The sequence below is a fragment of the Neomonachus schauinslandi genome, chromosome 2, assembly GCF_002201575.2.
Source record: "Neomonachus schauinslandi chromosome 2, ASM220157v2, whole genome shotgun sequence".
Lineage (NCBI taxonomy): Eukaryota > Metazoa > Chordata > Mammalia > Carnivora > Phocidae > Neomonachus > Neomonachus schauinslandi.
The window spans coordinates 47930489-47950787 of record NC_058404.1 but is presented as its reverse complement, the minus strand read 5'-3'; positions in this window follow the sequence as shown (position 1 = coordinate 47950787).

Sequence of the window (20299 nt, the reverse complement as noted above, 5' to 3'; positions counted from 1 at the left end):
TTCCCTTGTGATATCTGAGCACATATCTGGACTTAATTGTTCAAAGATTAAAGAAGTTAATGGCACCTCACAGGTGTTTAAATCATGTCCATGCATGCCCTGTGATGTAATGTGTGCTCGTGGAGCATAAATGAGCACCATTCGGTTAAATGCTAGTTGATATATAGCATCATGGTACCTTTTTGTAGACAGCAAACTTCTCTAAACATCAGTTTCCTCGTTGGGAAAATGGGAACAGAATAGAATAGGGTTGTTGTTGGGCTCCAGTGACATAATGCCTTTGAATCCCTTAGCATGATGCCTGGAACATAGAAAGCCTTCAGTACTTAGGACTCATGATTTTCATGATACTTACTGAATGTTCAGTGCATGCTCTCTTTATTGTTCTAACAGTGGTGCGATAACAAGTAAATATATAATCTGTCAGTCAAGTTGGGACAACATTGCATCAGAACCCATTTTAGCTCTGGTCCATCTGAGTGCTTGCTGTCTGTTATCTTTGTGATAAGTATGCCAGCAGCTGGACTGTTGTTAGTGATTGGACTTGGAAACGATAAATTATTCTTTCCAATTGTGGATAATTTTAACGGACGAATATCCTGAGATTGTAAGAAAAGCATTTTTTTAGAAGGTACCATTTGTGATCATTTCTATGTTATAATTTTTCAATACTGTTCAACCAAAATGTCCAGTACACCCTTTCATGGGTTGTTTTTTTTTTTTTTGTATTCATGAAAATGGCCTCATTGTTTTCAATTATTGACAGTATACAAAGTAAAATGTTATAAATGTGAAGTTATTAAATAAATACATGCTAATAAAATGCTGAGGTTTTTCATTTCATGTATTTTGATTCTGTATTAGCTATTGCTTGAAGGAGTTTCATTACAAAAAAAAGAAAAATTGATAGGTAAGGTTAGAAAATCAAACCAAAGCCAGAAGGTCTGAACTCTTCTAGATAGGAAAACCTGAGAGCAAAATGCTGGGATAAGAGTACTTGAGCTTTGTCTCCAGGGATGAAAGAAAGCGCAGTCACCCATCATCGATTTCCCTTTTAAAATACATAGAAACAACAGATGGAGGCCTGTTCCCTCAGAGACCTCCAGCTCATTTTCTTGGGCAAGTTACTGTACAGATAAATTCACCACGTCTATTCTGCCAAGAGTGAAAAGACCTAGAGGTAAAATATTGCATCTTTTGGATGAAGTCATTTTTTTACCTTGCAGATGTGTAGGAGGAAAGTTCCTCTTGCCATTGGCCTTCTCAAAACTGTTTCTCTTCCGCTGTTCTACAGTGCAGTGGGGGAGGAGTCCTCCCTGAGCTGTACACAATGCCGATCGGCCTATTACAAGATGAGTGTCCTGAGGGATGCCCAACACCCTCTCCCAATCACTTGAGCAAAAAACCTCTTAAAAAATTGGCCTCACCTTACACTTACTATGTCTCCAGTCCTGACTCTTGGACACTGAGGCCTCCAAGATTACATAGCCCACTGCTGAAGACAACTTTTTTGGTATTTTGTTTGTTTGTTTGTTTTTTACCAGGGTCATGAGTTTCTTTAGGCCTTAGAGTCATCTGACATCTCCACCTGCACCAGCCAGTCTGCCAAGCCTTGCATCCTTTTGTCATCTGCTGTCCACCCCAAATGCAAGACTCTGATCATCAGTTCTCATCTTTACTCTCCTGTCCACACTGCACTGTGTTTCCTTCCAGTGTTGGTCTTCAAGGTCGTCCAACATGCCTTCCTGGTACTCATGATGTCCTAGACAAACTAGCCTATATCATCAGAGTCCTTGCAAAATACCCTGGCACCATATTCCTTAATTGAACTCTGGTCCTCCAGGTAGCCTGCTGCCCTCAAGTCTCTTGAGTGGAAGCTGCTCAGTCTCCCATCTCAGGAAAGATTGGAGAGTGCTGGTGGCACTTCTTTTAGTTCACCCTCATCACCTCCCCACTTGCAAACACGTTTCCTGGCATAAACTGACTCCCTCTGCCCCACAGTGAGCTGTGTGTCAGTCCTGGCAAGCCTAAACAGAGCATTGGCAAAGCAACCCAATGTGCAAAGAGCCTATTTAGGATGGCATCTGGCCAGATGTTATCTCTAGCAGCAAAAAGTAGGAAGAAAAAGATAACAAATGTAAGCCATATCTAAGGGAGTCCTACAAGTCAAGACTGGGAAAGCAAAGATGGTTGGAAGCTAGAGTTTTGAGGATTGGAGCCTGAAATGAAACATAGAATTGAAGTAAGAGGATCTGAGACAGTATTGTCAAATACACTCAGAGTGCATTTTTTGTTGATCACCAGCATAATCTTTGGGTGGTCTATAAAGACTCATGATCAGAGCAGACATCTCTCCCATCTTTCAGGGTAGGCTGGGAGCTCCTTGAGTTGCTCAGGGAAGACTTTTACTCACTGAGAAAGTCTCTTGGGGTGCAAGACGGTGTCCAGAGATGGGCTTCTCAGAAACTAGCTTCCCCACTGTAGCAGGCTCTGGATTTGGCCCTGGTGCTGACCTGACTTTCTGCTGTGCCTGAGTGGTCCTTGACATCCCAGATGAACATTTTCTTAAAAACTAGAGTAACTCCAGAAGTGGATGCCAAAATCAATTCGATCATAAGAAAAAAAAGGTGTAGGATTTCAATGTCTTTCAGGACACCAGCTGGAGCTGACCATTAATTGTGTGGGGTGCTTAAAGCAGCAGCTGAGGCTTTTTCCCAATCTGCCCCACCCCCACCCACCCTTGAAGGGAAAGGTTACCAAAGGGAGGCATTACCCAGACTATGGGGTAGTGCTGAGGCTAGGAGTCTAGGCAGGAAGTCCCCAGAAAAGGCAGGGAAGGCTCACCTCCATCCCATCCTATCCCAGACCTGCCCCCACTCTGCACAGCCTAAAGGCAGTCCCACTGAAGGCCTTCCCGGTCTTCTTGGTACAACAGCTTTCCCAATTAACTCAGTTACTAACACTGCTTTCTTGAAATAACAAGCAATTGTCACAAAAGTAAACTTCCTTTATAAAAAAAAAAAAGTAAACTTCCTTTTTTCCAGCTTTATTTAAGGTATAATTGACAAGTAAAAATTGTGTATATTTAAGGAGCGCAATGTGATGTTTTGATGTACTTAGGAATTGTGAAGTGATCCCCACAATCAAACTAATTACCTCACATGGTTACCGTGTGTGCACGTGCACACGTGTGTGGTGAGAACACTAAAAATCTATTCTCTTAGCAAATTTCAGGTACACAGCATAGTATTATTAACTATAGTCATCATGCTGTACATTGGATCTCCAGAACTTAAGCAGCCTGTGTAAGTGAAAGTTTGTACCCTTTGGCCAACATGTTTCCATTTCTCTCACCTCCCAGCCCCTAGTAATGGCCATTCTACTCTCTGCCTCTATGAGTTCTATTTTTTTTTTAAGATTCCACATATAAGTGAGATAATGCAGTATTTGTCTTTCTGTGGCTGGCTTATTTCATTTAGCATAATGTCCTCCAGGCTCACACATGGCAGGATTTCCTTCTACAAAAGTAAACTTTATATTGTAGGTGAACTTAAGAAAGGTGGTGGAAACCAGGTTGGGGAATAAGGGACATTGAGTTCTGCTAACTAGTGATCACATTGCATTCCCTGGTAAAATCCCATGCAAGAGATGGCAAGCCTCTGATGAATGACATTTGTTGAGCTATTCCTGCTATTCCAAAATAGTAGCTAGTGGACATTTTAAAGGTTCTCAGTAGAAAGCTTCTACATGAGCCTAAGATAACTGTAAAAGTCTCGGGCTAGATATGCGGCCATCTTGGGAAAAATATCTGCCGAATCCAGAATTGCCAATTACTGTTTCAAATTGCAGGGTGATTTATGGGTCTAAAACTAAGGTAGTAATCCTTTGGACTCCCAAGTCCTGTCACTGGCCTGGGTTTATGACCTACAAGTGGCAATGGGGGGCAAGGACCCAGTCATTAGAGGTCCCACAGGCCATATTCAGGCCCTTGAATGGGCTTTTGTAGATCACCAAATGGGCAACTAGGCAGAGCTATGGAATCCCCACTTCCGCACAGGGACCACTAAGTTTTATCAGTAGCTGAACTGCCTGGGAGCTATTCCTCCTTGACTAGGGTCCACCCAAAAGTTCTTTGATGCTTCAGAACACACAATTACATGGATCTGAAATGTCTTCCACTGGTAACTAGAATATTTTTGGCTCGGCTTAGGAATCCATCAAAGCTGTAGTGCAACTTTGAGCACATGGGCTGAGCACATGTATCTCCTCTGTTACTAGGCAGGCTGTGGTGTGTGCCAGGAGAGGGCAGATTAACCTGAACTGGACTTCTGCTTATGAAGTAGACAAAACCCTCATAGGCAAAAGGATTGGAACTGATATATATTGAGGAGGAGAAGGGGTCATGTATGTCTCCTACCCACCCACCCCCACTCCTGACACTTCCAACCTACATCAGAAACAAAGGAGAGAGCAACAGAAATTTTTTTTTAATATTTTATTTATTTAATTGACAGAGAAAGAGACAGCGAGAGAGGGAACCCAAGCAGGGGGAGTGGGAGAGGGAGAAGCAGGCTTCCCGTGGAGCAGGGAGCCCGATGCGTGGCTCCATCCCAGGATCCTGGGAAAGTGACCTGAGCTGAAGACAGATGCTCAACTGACTGAGCCACCCAGGTGCCCCAAGAGAGCAACAGAAATTAAACCCTAAGGAGTAGAACAAAACATAAGCAAGAGAAAACAGACAACCCAAATAGAATAAGCATGAAGAAAATCATACATAGGCACATCATAGTCACACTGCTGTAACCAAAAATAAACTGCTATAAACCAAGAAAATCTTGAGAGCAGCCGGAGGAAAATGAGATATTACATACAAAAGAATAGCCATAAGAATTCTGCTGACTTCTCATAAGAAAACATGGAGACTAAAAGACAGGGCAATAATATCTTTAAACCACTGGATAGAGATTTTTTTATCGTTCAGCCAAAGTTTAGTAACAATTTGCCTATAAAATCATCTCAACCTGAAACATATATGGAGGCGGTTGGCCGTGTGGGGAGTTGGGACAACTGGGGAGAAACTTCTAAGTACTGATTAGATTTCTTTAATGGTTTTTGGAATATTAAGTTTTTCTATTTTCATCTGAATTCAACTTTCATGGTTCAAATATTCTACTTTTTCCATTTTATCTAAGTTTTTCAAATGTATATAGTCAGTATTCTCTTCAGTTGTTTTAAATTATTATTATTATTATTTTTTAAAGATTTTATTTATTTGACAGAGAGAGACACAGCGAGAGAGGGAACACAAGCAGGGGGGGTGGGAGAGGGAGAAGCAGGCTTCCCACTGAGCAGGGAGCCCGATGCGGGGCTCGATCCCAGGACCCTGGGATCATGACCTGAGCCGAAGGCAGACGCTTAACGGACTGAGCCACCCAGGCGCCCCAGTTGTTTTAAATTATTAACAGTTCTATAGTTATGGCTCCCTTTTCATTCCTAATATTAATTATTTGTTGGTGGTTTTTTCTCTTTCTTTCTGCGTTAATATTCTCAGAAACTTACCTATTTCATTAATGTTTTTCAAAGGATCAGCTTTGGGGTTAGTTTTATATTTTTTAATCATTTTATTAATTTCTGTTCTTATTTTTATTACTTTTCTATTATTACTTTATTAATTTCTGTCCTTATTATTTCTTTCCTCTCACCATGATTAGAATTAATATGCCATTTCATTTTTACCTCCTTGAGGATTCTTCCTTGTTTTCTGTGTTTCATGATTTTTCAAGAAATGTATTAAGTGTAAGAATTTATGTCTAAGTACAACTTTAATTACATCCCATTATTTTGCTATGTGATATTTTAAATATTTTCATTATGACTTTTTTCAGTAAAGCATGAATTAGTTTTGGAGGGAAGCAAAGTAATTATAACAATATTATTGATATTGTCATTGATAATAAATATATATTTTGGTCCTCCAGCCACAGTTTTTGCTTACAGCTCCCCAAACCCCTGGAATTTCCTAAGTGATAAGAACAATGGGACCATCTTTTGTTCCATTTGGTCTCGTTTTCCTTAAATGACTTCCTTAAGTGACTTCAGAGCCATAAAGGTGAAATGGGTGTCTTACTATTCATAAGCTCCTTTCAGCCACTACTGAGTTTATGTTAATGATGTGACTTTTGAAAATCCCCGGAAGATTGGTGGAGCTGGCTGCCAGGGGAACCAACCATGAATAGAGGGTTGGAAATTTCAGTCCCGCCCCCTGATTTCCAGGCAGGGGAGGGGGCAGGAGGTTGAATCAATCACCAATGGCCAAAGACTTAATCAATGGTGCCTAAGTGATAAAGCCTCCACAAAAAAAAAAAAAAAAAAAAAATGGAGGGGGTTCAAAGACTTTCCAGGGTGGTGAACTGGAATGCTTCCTGATGCCAAAAACATCTCATACAGAGCGAATTCCTTGGGCACAAATATCCAATCACAGTAAGTGTGAAGCAAAATCACAAAAGGACTCTTTGAAAGTAAAATGTGCCCCTGGCGACATTTATGATTACATGGCCCGTTGTGTTAGGAAACTTGAAAGGAAAAACCTGCCTCTGGCTTGATATAATTTTCTACGGTGTTTAGGCCAGGTATCTTCCTGAGTGTTTTGTGTTACACATCCAAGCCAACCCGAATTCCTAAAGTTGACTGTGCAGAAATCCTATTTCTTTTCCCTGTATTGGACAGGCCCAGACAGGATTATCATAAGTTCCTCCAAACAACCACCATCATCATAAAAAAGTAATTATGGTAAAAAAAATTAATTATGGTAAAGCCTGTGAAAAGACAGCTTGTTACTTTTAAATATTAGTATCATCATATACGTGAGTACTTTAGAGTATAAAACAAACTACTCTCACATATATTTTGGTTCTCCCTGATAACCTGCGACATAGATGTTTTCTGAGAGATTTAAAATAATTTCCAAGGTTGTGTAACTATGAAGTAACAGAAGCAGATGAGAAACTAGATAGTCTAATTTCACATCCCACAGCATGTCCAGTAAGTATTTGGTAGTCTCAAGATCTATACAACCTATAAAATGTTAATTGCTTAAGCTTTCCACAGGCACCTCAAACCTAAATTTTGCTTCAGTTTGCTAGAATGTACCAGTGAAGTCAATAGGACCTGGAGATTGATTTAGGGAAAGGGGTTAATTATTATTATTATTTATAACTAGGCTCCATGACCAACCTGGGACTCGAACTCACAACCCTGAGATTAAGGGTCACATGCTCTACCAACTGAGCCAGCCAGGCACCCCTAGGGAAAGGTTTTATTACAAATTCAAGTCATTCCAATTTTCTATTTTTTATTGAGTCAATTCTGGCAATTTCAAGAAATTTGTGCATTTCATCTAAGTGATCAAATTTATTGTCAAAAAAATTTATTGTCATAATAAATGTATTGTTCATAATACACCCTTTGTTTTTTTATTATACTCTTCCTTTCTTTTTCTTTCTTCCTTCCTTTCTTTCTTTCTTTTTTAAGATTTATTTATTTATTTGACAGAGAGAAACACAGCGAGAGAGGGAACACAAGCAGGGGGAGTGGGAGAGGGAGAAGCAGGCTTCCTGCTGACAGGGAGCCTGATGTGGGGCTCGATCCCAGGACCCTGGGATCATGACCTGAGCTGAAGGCAGACGCTTAACGACTGAGCCACCCAGGCGCCCCATAATACACGCTTTGTATCTTTTCCAAGACTGTAAGAGCCCTAGTATTCCCTCCCCACCCCTCCCGCTTTCATTCCTGTTACTAGTATTTTGCATCTACTCTTTTTCCCTTGATCACTCTAACTAGAGATTTGTCAGTGTTACTGACTATTTTAACAACACAACTTTTGGTTTTATTGATTTCTCTATTTGTTCATTTTCTATTTTACAAATTTCTGCTTTTACCTTAATTATTTTCTATCTCCTTACTTTGTGCTTAATTTCTTTTTCTAGCTTCTTAAGGTGGAATATAAGCATTGAAGCTATAAGTTTCCCTTTATAAACTGTTTTACCTGCATTTCACAAATTTTTATATATGTTTTTATTAGTAGTCATTTCAAAATATTTCCTACTTTCTCTTGTGATTTCTTCTTTGATTTATGAATTATTTAATAACATGCTGTCCAGTTTCCAATATTTGGGGTTTTTCAATCATCTTTCCATTACTGATTTCTCATCTAATTCTCTTGTGGTAATGGAATATGCTCTGTGTGATTTCAAAGGTGTTAAGACCCATCTTATGATCTAATATATGGTCTATTGTGGTGAGTGTTCAATGTGCCCATGGAAATAACGTGGACTCTAGTATTGAAGATTATATGTTTTGTTAACCTTCAAAATAAAACTGCCAGTTATTTTACCAACAAAAATGGGTTTATGGGTTTATTCAGAATTACAATCCAGAACAAGCAAGCTACTGCTAAACCACAGGCAAGTCCCAGAGAACAAAGGAGAGAAATACTTTTTCTTCGAGAAAAAGGGGAGTTGGGTGGGACTGTTATAAAATAAAAGTCTATTGGAGTAAACTGGGAGTTCAAAGTATCATCACTTTTCATTGGCTGAGCTGTGACTGTCTCTCATTGGCTGGGCTCTTACCAGGGTAGGAAGAAATCTTTCTTCCTCCTGCTAGAATAATAGTACAATTGACTTCAAGATCTGTCTCTTCCTCTTGAATTTACAACTGACAAGTGCTGGACATCACAGCTCCCCCTGTTAGCTTCCTGATGCCATTCTAAATGAGTTTTCTTTTTATTACTTTTCACAGTTTTATTTATTGTTTCTTTTTAAGATTTTATTTATTTGACAGAGAGAGAGATAGCGAGTGCAGGAACACTAGCGGGGGAGTGGGAGAGAGAGACGCAGGCTTCCTGCTGAGCAAGGAGCCTGATATGGGACTCGATCCCAGGACCCTGGGATGGTGAATTGAGCCAAAGGCAGACGCTTAATGACTGAGCCACCCAGGTGCCCCCTTTTCACGGTTTTAATTAAGTCAAGTTGGTTGAAAAAGTTGACAATTTTTCTATTTTCTTACTCATCTGTATACATGTTTTATGAATTACTGAGAGAGGAGTATTACAATATCCAATTATAATTGTAGATTTTTCTATTTCTCTCATTTAGTTCTTCCAGTTTTTGCTTCTTTTTTTATCTCTTTTGCATATGGATATCCAATTGTTCCAGCACCATTTGCTGAAAAGACTATCATTTCTCTACTAAATTGCCTTTAAATTATTGTCAAAAATCAGTTAGCTATGTAGGGAGGTGCCTGTTTCTGTACTTCATTGTATCCTATTGAACTGTCTGTCTTTTTTGACACCAATACCCACTGTCTGTTTACTGTAGCAAAATAATGTCTTGAGATCAAATAGTATAAGTTCTCCAATCTTGTTCTTTTTCAATGTTGTTTTAGCTATTCAAGATCTTTTGCATTTCCATGTGAATTTTAGAACCAGCTTTTCAATCTCTAGCCAAAAAGCCTTCTGGAATTTTGTTTGGATTGCCTTTAATCTATAGATCAATTTGGGGATAGTTGACATCATGACAATAGTAACCTTCTGATCTATGAATTTGGTATATTTCTTCATCTACTAGGTCATATTTACTTTTTATAGCAATGTTTTGTAGTTTTGAGTACTGATGTCTCATGCATATTTTGTCAAATATAATCCTAAGTATTTCATTTTTTTTTTTTTATTCATGAGAGACAGAGTGAGAGAGAAAGGCAGAGGGAGAAGCAGGCTCCCAAGGAGCAGGGAGCCCGATGCGGGACTCGATCCCAGGACCCTGAGATCATGACCTGAGCCGAAGGCAGATGCTTAACCATCTGAGCCACCCAGGCGCCCAAGTATTTCATTTTTAATGCTATTGTAAGTCATATTGTCTTTTGTTTGTTGCTAGTATATAGAAATACAATAAATTTTTATATATCAATCTGTGTCCTGCAACCTTGCTAAACTCACTTATCAGCTGCAGTAGTTTTTTAAAAAAAGATTTTATTTAATATTTGAGAGAAAGAGAGCACGAGCAGAGGGTGAGGGACAGAGGGAGAGGGAGAAGCAGACTCCCCGATGAATAGGGAGCCCAACATGGGACTCCATCCCAGGACTCGGAGACCATGACCCGAGCTGAAGGCAGATATTTAACCTACTGAGCTACCCAGGCGCCCCATAGTCATTTTCTTTCTTTCTTTTTTTTTTTTTAATTTTATTATGTTATGTTAGTCACCATACAATACATCATTGGTTTTTGATGTGGTGATCCACCAGCCATTGTTTTCATATAACACCCAGTGCTCCATGCAGTTCGTGCCCTCCTTAATACCCATCACGGGGCTATTGTGGGTTGCCTCTTTGTTTTGTTGACTGTTTCCTTTGCTGTGCAGTCCCAAAAGTTCATTTTTGCTTTTGTTTCACTAGCTTTTGGAGATGTGTCTTGAAAGAAGTTGCTGTGGGCGATGTCAAAGAGGTTACTGCCTATGTTCTCCTCTAGGATTTTGATGGATTCCTGTCTCACATTGAGGTCTTTCATCCACTTTGAGTTTATCTTTGTGAATGGTGTTAGAGAATGGTCGAGTTTCATTCTTCTGCATGTGGCTGTCCAATTTTCCCAGCACCATTTATTGAAGAGACTGTCTTTTTTCCATTGCATGTTTTTTCCTGCTTTGTCAAAGATTATTTGACCATAGAGTTGAGGGTCCATATCTGGGCTCTCTATTCTGTTCCATTGGTCTATATGTCTGTTTTTGTGCCACTACCATGCTGTCTTGGTGATCACAGCTTTGTAATATAGCTTGAAATCGGGCAACGTGATGCCCCCAGCTTTGTTTTTCTTTTTCAACATTTCCTTGGTGATTTGGGGTCTTTTCTGATTCCATACAAATTTTGGAATTGTTTGTTCCAGCACTTTGAAAAATGTCATTGGAATTTTGATCAGCATGGCATTGAAGGTATAGATTGCTCTGGGTAGCATAGACATTTTAACAATGTTTATTCTTCTGATCCATGAGCATGGAATCTTTTTCCATCTTTTTGTGTCTTCTTCAATTTCTTTCATGAGTATTTTGTAGTTCCTAGAGTATAGATCCTTTACCTCTTTGGTTAGGTTTATTCCGAGGTATCTTATGGTTTTTGGTGCTATTGTAAATGGAATCGTTTCTCTAATTTCTCTTTCTACAGTTGCGTTGTTAGTGTATAAGAAAGCAACTGATTTCTGTGCATTGATTTTGTATCCTGCCACATTACTGAATTGCTGGATGAGTTCTAGTAATTTGGGGGTGGAGTCTTTTGGGTTTTCCACATAAAGTATCATGTCGTCTGCGAAAAGAGAGAGTTTGACTTCTTCTTTGCCAATTTGAATACCTTTTATTTCTTTTTGTTGTCTGATTGCTGTTGCTAGGACTTCTAGTACTATGTTGAACAACAGTGGTGAGAGCGGGCATCCTTAACATGTTCCTGATCTTAAGGGAAAGGCTCTCAGCTTTTCCCCATTGAGGATGATATTCACTGTGGGTTTTTCATAGATGGATTTTATGAACTTGAGGAATGTTCCCTCTATCCCTATACTCTGGAGAGTTTTAATCGGGAAAGGATGTTGTATTTTGTCAAATGCTTTTTCTGCATCAATTGAGAGGACCATATTGTTCTTCTCCCTCCTCTTATTAATGTGTTCTATCACACTGATTGATTTGCGAATGCTGAACCACCCTTGCATCACGGGGATAAATCCCACTTGGTCGTCGTGGATGATCCTTTTAATGTATTGTTGGATCCTACTAGCTAGGATTTTGTTGAGGATTTTGGAATCCATATTCATCAAGAATATCGGTCTGAAATTCTCCTTTTTGATGGGGTCTTTGCCTGGTTTGGGGATTAAGGTAATGCCAGCCTCATAGAATGAGTTTGGAAGTTTTCCTTCTGTTTCTATTTTTTGAAACAGCTTCAGTAGAATAGGTATTATTTCTTCTTTGAATGTTTGGTAGAATTCCCCAGGGAATCCGTCAGGCCCTGGACTCTTGTTTTTGGGGAGGTTTTTGATCACTGCTTCAATCTCATTACTGGTTATTGGCCTATTCAGGTTGTCAATTTCTTCCTGTTTCAGTCTTGGCAGCTTCTAGGTTTCCAGGAAGGCCTCCATTTCATCCAGATTGCTCAGTTTATTGGCATATAGTTGTTGATAATAATTTCTAATAATTGTTTCTATTTCCTTGGTGTTAGTCGTGATCTCTCCCCTTTCATTCATAATTTTATTAATTTGGGTCCTTTCTCTTTTCTTTTGGATAAGTCTGGCCAGTGGTTTATCGATCTTATTAATTCTTTCAAAGAACCAACTTCTAGTTTCGTTGATCTGATCTACTGTGTTTCTGGTTTCTAATTCATTGATTTCTGCTCTAATTTTAATTATTTCTCTTCTAATGTGTGGCTTAGGCATTGTTTGCTGCTTTTTCTCTAGTTCTTTAAGGTGTAGAGTTAGTTGGTGAATTCGGGACTTTTCTATTTTTTTGAGTGAGGCTTGGATGGCTATGTATTTCCCCCTTAGGACCACCTTTGCAGTATCCCATAGGTTTTGGACCGATGTGTTTTCGTTCTCATTGATTTCCATGAATTGTTTAAGTTTTTCTTTGATTTCCTGGTTGACCCAAACATTCTTGAGCAGAGTGGTCTTTAGCTTCCAAGTGTTTGAATTTCTGCCAAATTTTTTCTTGTGATTGAGTTCCAGGTTTAAAGCATTGTGGTCTGAGAATATGCAGGGAATAATCTCAGTCTTTTGGTATCGGTTGAGACCTGATTTGTGACCCAGTATGTGGTCTATTCTGGAGAAAGTTCCATGTGTGCTCGAGAAGAATGAGTATTCTGTTGTTTTAGGGTGGAATGTTCTATAAATATCTATGAGGTCCATCTGGTCCAATGTATCATTCAAAGCTCTTGTTTCCTTGTTGATTTTCTGCTGAGATGATCTGTCCATTGCCGAGAGTGGAGTATTGAGGTCTCCTACAATTAACGTATTGTTATCAATATGACTCTTTATTTTGGTTAACAGTTGGCTTATGTAGATGGCTGCTCCCATGTTGGGGGCATAGATATTTACAATTGTTAGATCTTCTTGTTGGATAGACCCTTTAAGAATGATACAGTGTCGGGGCGCCTGGGTGGCTCAGTCATTAAGCGGCTGCCTTAGGCTCAGGTCGTGGTCCCAGGGTCCTGGGATCGAGCCCCGCATCAGGCTCCCTGCTCGGTGGAGAGCCTGCTTCTCCCTCTCCCTCTCTCTGCTACTCTGCCTACTTGTGCTCTCTCTCTCCGTGTTAAACAAACAAATAAATAAAAATCTTTAAAAAAAAAAAAAGAATGATAGAGTGTCCTTCTGTGTCTCTTATTACAGACTTTAGTTTAAAATCTAATTTGTCTGATATAAGAATTGCTACCCCAGCTTTCTTTTGAGGTCTACTGGCATGAAAGATGGATCTCCATCCCTTCACTTTCAGTCTGGATGTATCTTTAGGTTCAGAATGAGTCTCTTGTAGGCACCATATGGATGGGTCCTGTCTTTTTATCCAATCTGCAACCCTGTGCCGTTTTATGGGAGCGTTTAGGCCATTCACGTTGAGAGTGATTATTGAAAGATATGAATTAATTGTCATCATGTTGCCTGTGAAGACGTTGTTTTTATAGATTGACCCTATAAATTTCTGTTGTATATCACTCTTGGGGTCTTTCTCCTTTTATAGAACCCCCCTTAATATTTCTTGCAGGGCCGGCTTACTGGTCACATAATCTTTCAGTTTCTGCCGGTCGTGGAAGCTCTGCATCTCTCCATCCATTCTAAATGAAAGCCTTGCTGGATAAAGTATTCTTGGCTGCATGTTCTTCTCATTTAGTACCCTGAATATGTCTTGCCAGGCCTTTCTGGCTTGCCAGGTCTCTGTGGATAGGTCTGACGTTATTCTGATGTTCCTCCCTCTGTACGTAAGGAATCTCTTCCCTCTAACTGCCCTTAAGATGGTTTCCTTGGTTCTAAGATTTGCAAGTTTTACTATTACATGCCAGGGTGTTGGCCTGTTTTCCTTGATCTTAGGAGGGGTCCTCTCTGCCTCTAGGACTCGAATGTCTGTTTCATTCCCCAGATTAGGGAAGTTCTCAGCTACGATTTGCTCAAATACATCTTCTAGTCCTCTCTCTCTCTCCACTCCCTCTGGGATTCCAATTGTTCTGACATTGGAACACTTCATGGTGTCACTTATTTCTCTGATTCTATTTTCATGGATTCTGAGTTGTTTTTCCCTGGCCTCCTCTTTTCCCTTTTTATCTATTATATTGTCTTCCAGGTCGCTTATTCGTTCTTCTGCCTCAGTTACCCTAGCTGTTAGATTATCTAGATTGGATTGGATCTCATTGACAGCATTTTTAAGTTCTGCCAATTCAGCTTTCATTTCTGCCCTTAGAGACTCTATGTTGCCATTAATTGATTTCTCCATTCTAGCCATCGTCTTCACAATTGCTAGCCTGAATTCCAGCTCTGACATCTTGGTTATATCTGCATCCATTTGTAAATCTGCAGCATAAGTCATAATCTCTGAGTCTTTTCTCTTTTGGGGGCTCCTCCTCTTAGTCACTCTGTTGATGGGTGTTTGAGGGAATGTATAGACTCCAAATTATTGACCAGAACCCAAGCAAGATGCACCTGTTTTCTTGGGACCTTAGGGTTGCTGGCCTCTTGTTTTCCCAGGCTGTCTTCTATGGGAGGGGCCTGCCGCGCTGTTAGTCAGGCAAGTCTGTTTGGGCAGAGTTGCCCTGCCCCCTGTGGTTGGGGATGGGCTCAGCGGGAATCAGTTTTGGGGGGCTTTTGTTCTCTGGTGGCTTTCCCTGGCGGCTTTCCACTTCTCTTCCGCGAGTCAGAGCAGAAGAGACCGTTTCCAACCCTCTGCCTCAGAGCAAAGAGACCGCAGTCTGTTCTTCAGTGAGCTCTCCAGGCCACACTGTCTTCGTTTCTGTCCATGCTGCTATAAACTGCAGCAGCCTGGGTTGTGCACCCCTCTGCAGCGCTCCTAGTCCTGCCTCCAGGTCGGAGCATATCTCTGCCCTTTGTGTTTCTAAAACCACCAGCCGCTCCCAGTTCGCACATGCGACCCAGCCCCTCCGGGTTTCTGCCCTGGGGGCTGTAGTTCGCAGGCACGACCCCACCGATCCAGGTTTCCAGCCCGGGGGCTGCCCTAAAGTCAGTTCCCCGCCACTACCGGCCTGCGAGTCTGTGCCCCGTCTGCAGCGTGGGAGGCTGTCACTGACCGGCAGTGTAGGATCCCCATGGCCAGGCACCCTCCCGCTGCCGTTTATCCTCAAATATCTGCCTGCGGAATCAGGGCTCCCTGCTTCGTACCTCAAAACCAACCACCTGCGATATTCTGTTTGTAGAGATCAAGATCTTCTTACGTCTCAGGCTGGTTTCCTGGGTGCTCAGAGTGGTCTGGTAGATATCCAGCTCAATTCCGGGCACCAGTTGAAATAGGGTCCCCTACTCCTCTGCCATCTTCCCCCCCTCCCATAGTCATTTTCTTAAAGATTTCATGGGACTTTTTACACAAAACATCATGTCATCTTAAAGACTGTTTGACTTCTTTATTCCAATCTGGATATCATTTATTTCTTTTTCTTGCCTTATGGCACTGGCTAGAACCTACAGTACCATATTGAATAAAAGTGGTGAGAACACATTCTTGTCTTGTTCCTGATCTTAAGGGGAAAGCATTCAATTTTTTACCATTAAGTTTGATGGTAGCTAGGTTTTTCATAAATACTTGTAGTAGGTAGAATTTCTAAAATGGTTCCCCAAAGATGTTCCTCCTAATTCTTTGAAAAACTGATTATACAACTGCCAGACCATGTATAAAAGTAGAAATCTGACCCAAAACTTCTGCAGCAACTAGCCCAAAACAGTCAGCACTTGGTCAATAACTGTCAGCTTCCCTAATTACTTCCCACTTCCAACTTAAAAACAATAAGAGAAAGCCAAATATGCTCTCCTAAGAAACCACATAGGATGTCCTGTTTCTATTTAGCCCACTTCCAGGTTTCCTATACCAAAAGTCTCCAATCAGAGTGTACGTTAAGCCTTCTCTTTTTCCACTAAAAAGCCTTCCACTTCCCCAGCCTGACTTTGGGTGTCTGCTAAATGCAAATGATGGTGTCTGACTCCCCTGCAAGGGCTAAATAAGTAGCTTTTGTTTGTTCTTATTTGGGTAGTCTTCATTTACTCCCATGCCCTGGAACCTGTGAATATAATGAGATCTCAGTCCTGCAATTATGTTATGCTATATGGCACAATTGACCTTAAGAGAGAGATTATCTGTGGGCCTTATCTAATCACATAAACCCTTAAAATTAGAGATGTTTATGGACCAAAGACCTTAACAGACACTTCACCAAAGAAGATATAGAGATGACAAGCATACAAAAAGGTGTTCCACATAATGTCATCAGGGAAATGAAAATTAAAGTGACAAGATACCATTACACACCCGTTAGAATGGCCGAATCCAGAGCATTAACACTACCAAATGCTCAAGAGGATGTGAAGCAACAGAAACTCTCATCTATTGGTGAGGGGAATGCAAAATCGGTACAGTCACTTTGGAAGACAGTTTAGCAGTTTCTTACAAAGCTAAACATACTCTTAATGTAAGACAATTTATGTCCACACAAAAACATGTCCACAGATGTTTATAGCAGCTTTCTTCATAATTGCACAAACTTGGAAACTACCAAGATATCTTTCCATAGATGAATGGGTAAATAAATTGTGGTACATCCAGACAATGGAATATTATTCAGTGCCAAAAAAGAAATAAGCTCTCCTGAGACGCCTGGGTGGCTCAGTCGGTTAGGAGTCTGCCTTCACCTCAGGTCATGATTCCAGAGTCCTGGGATCAAGTCCCACATCGGGTTCCCTGCTCATTGGGGAGCCTGCTTCTCCCTCTGCCTGCCGCTCCCCTGCTTGTGTTCTCTTTCTGACAAATAAATAAATAAAACCTTTAAAAATAAGAAAAGAAATAAGCTCTCCAAACCTTGAAAAGGACATGGAGGAAGACTGAATGCATATTACTAAGTGAAAGAAGCCAATTTAAAAAGGCAACTTACTGTATGATTCCAACAACATGACATTCTTAGATACAAAACTATGGAAACAACTTTTTTTATTTTTATTTTTTTTAAGATTTTATTTATTTATTTGACAGAGAGAGAGACAGCGAGAGAGGGAACACAAGCAGGGGGAGTGGGAGAGGGAGAAGCAGGCTTCCCGCTGAGCAGGGAGCCTGATGTGGGCCTCGATCCCAGGACCCTGGGATCATGACCTGAGCCGAAGGCAGACGCTTAACAACTGAGCCATCGAGGCGCCCCTGGAAACAACTTTTTTTAAAAAATAGTATTTGCCTGGGGTTAGGGTGAAGGGGAGGGATAAGTAGGCAGAACACAGAGGACTTTTTTGGGCAGTGAAAATACTCTGTATAATATTATAATGATGTATACATATCATTATACATTTGTTCAAACCCATGGGATGTACAACACCAAGAGTGAATGTAAGGTAAACAATGGACTAATGATGTGTCAGTATTGACCCATCAATTGTAACAAATGTAGGGAATATTGATAATGGTAAAGGCTGTTGATAGGGGATGCTATGATAAGAGGTGTTGATAATGGGAGAGGTTTTGCATGTGTGTGGCAGAGGGTGTATGGGAAATCCCTGTACCCTCCCCTTGATTTTGCTGTGAATCTAAAACTACTCTAAAAAAATATTTTTAAAAGGTTAGGGACCTTTCTATGGTTGATAGAAAGGGAAGTCAGACAGATTCAAAGTATGAATGAGAACTTCGCATATGATTGCTGCTTTGAGATGGAGGGGGCCATTGAGAAGAAATGTGAGCTTCAAGGAGGTGATGGCAGGCCCTGGCTACCAGTCAGCTAGAAACCATAGATCTTATATCTACAATCTAAAACCTAAAACTGAGTTCTGCCAACAACCTGAATGAGCTTGAAAGTAGATTCTTCCTCAGAGCCTCCAGATGAGAAACCAGCCCAAAAAAACTGTGAATGTGAGATTCTGAGCAGAGAATCTATGCCAGCCCACTCTGATTTCTGATCTACAGAGTGTTGGGTAATAAGTGGGTGGCATTTTAAGTCTCTAAGTTTGTGATAATTTACTACACACCAACAGAAAACTAATTCCAGACACTCTCACTTTGAGGATGTTTTTAACACTAATGAATGTTGGATTTTGTCATTTGTATCTATTGAGAGAATCATATGGTTTTCTTTTTTAGTCTGTTTATGTAGGGAGTTGCCTTCAGTGATTTGCAAATTTTAAACCAACCTTGCATTCCTGGGATAAATCTCACTTGGCCATGATGCACTAGACTTCATATGAATCTTATAAATTGTTAAATTGGATTAGCTAAAATATTAAGAATTTCCTCACCTATATGTATGAGGGATATTGGCCATTAGTTTGACCTTTTGTAATTTCTTTGTCTGGTTCAAAAATGACAGCAATGCTGACCTTATAACAGGAATTGGCAAATATTCCCTCCTTTTGAGTTTTATGGAAGAAGTTGGTTAGAATTGGCCTTATTTCTTCCTTAAATGTTTGGTAGAAATCACCAGTTAAACCCGGAACTGGAGATCTCATTATGGAAACATGTAGGAAAGGTTTTAACTACAAATTCAATTCCTTTAATATATGTAGGCCTATATAGATTATCTATACCTTCTTGTGGAATTTTTGGGTTTTGTCTCTTTTAAGAATTTTTTTCCATATTATTTAAGTTGTCAAATTTATTGTCATAAATTTTTCACAATACTCCTTTTTTTCCTTTTAGTATCTGTGAAATGACCTCTTCTTTTTCTCACTGGTTAATTGTGTCTTCTCCCTTCTTGACCAGTCTAGCAAGAGGTTTCTCAATTTTATTGCTGTTCTCAAAGAAGCAACTTTTAGTTATATTTATTTTCTCTAATGTTTTTCCACTTCCTCTTTCACTTATTTCTGCTCTGATTTTACTAAGTTTAATCTGCTTTATTTCTTTCTTTTCTGCTCACTGGGTTTTTTTTTGTTCTTTTTCTACCTTTTTGAGGTGGAAACTAAGATTATTGATTTGAAACTTGTATTCCTTTGTAATACAGGTGCTATAAATTTTCCTTTCAGTGCTGCTTTTACTGCATCTCACAAATTTTGACATGTTGTATGTTGAATTTCATTCAGTTCAAAATACTTTTAGTTTCCTTTTTGACTTTTTCTTTGACTCATGGGCTTTTTAGAAATGTGTCACTTTATTTACAAATATTTATGAATTTTTCCAGATATTTTCTGGTTTGGGTTTATAATTTAATTTATGGTTATTTAGAATCTTTTCAGGAGTACCTGGCTGGCTCAGTCAGGAGAGCATCTGATTCTTGATCGCAGCGTCATGAGTTCAAACCCCACATTGGGTGTAGAGATTACTTTAAAAATATAAATAAAAATGCTGGTAGATGGGGCACATGGGTGGCTCAGTCAGTTAAGTTTCTGCCTTCAGCTCAGATCATGATCTCAGGGTCCTGGGATCGAGCCCCACATTGGGGTCCCTGCTCAGTGGGGAGTCTGCTGGTCCCTCTCCCTTTGCCCCTCACCCCTGCTCGTGCTCTCTGTCTTGTGCTCTGCTCTCTCTGTCTCTCAAATAAATAAAATCTTTTTTAAAAATGCTGGTAGAATCTTTTCAGATTTATTTAGATTAGTTTTATGTCCCATAATATGTAAATATTTCATATGCACTTAAAAATAATGTGAATTCAGCACTCGCTAAGTGGAGTGTTCCATAAATGTCAATTAAGTCAAGTAAGTTGACAATTTTGTTCAGGTCATCTCTAGCCTTACTGAACTTAAGTCTACTTTTTAAATGAATTTTTTGAAAAATTTTTGAATCTTTGACCAAAGCTGTGAATTTGTCTATTTCTTTTTGCAATTCTATCCATTTTTGCTCCATGTATTTTGCAGCACTGTTAGTAGGTTTATAAGAATATAAGATTGTTGTCTTCTTGGTTAATTGACCCCTTTATCATTTTGAAATTACTGGATTTATTTCTGGTAGTATTCTTTGCTGTGAAATCTACTTTGTCTCCAGCTTTCTTTGAGTAGTGCTAGCATGGTATATCTTTTCCTACCCTTTCACTTATGACCTATTGCATCTTTTTTAATTTAATGTATGTTACTTGTAGACAGCATGTAGCTGGATCTTAATCTAACAA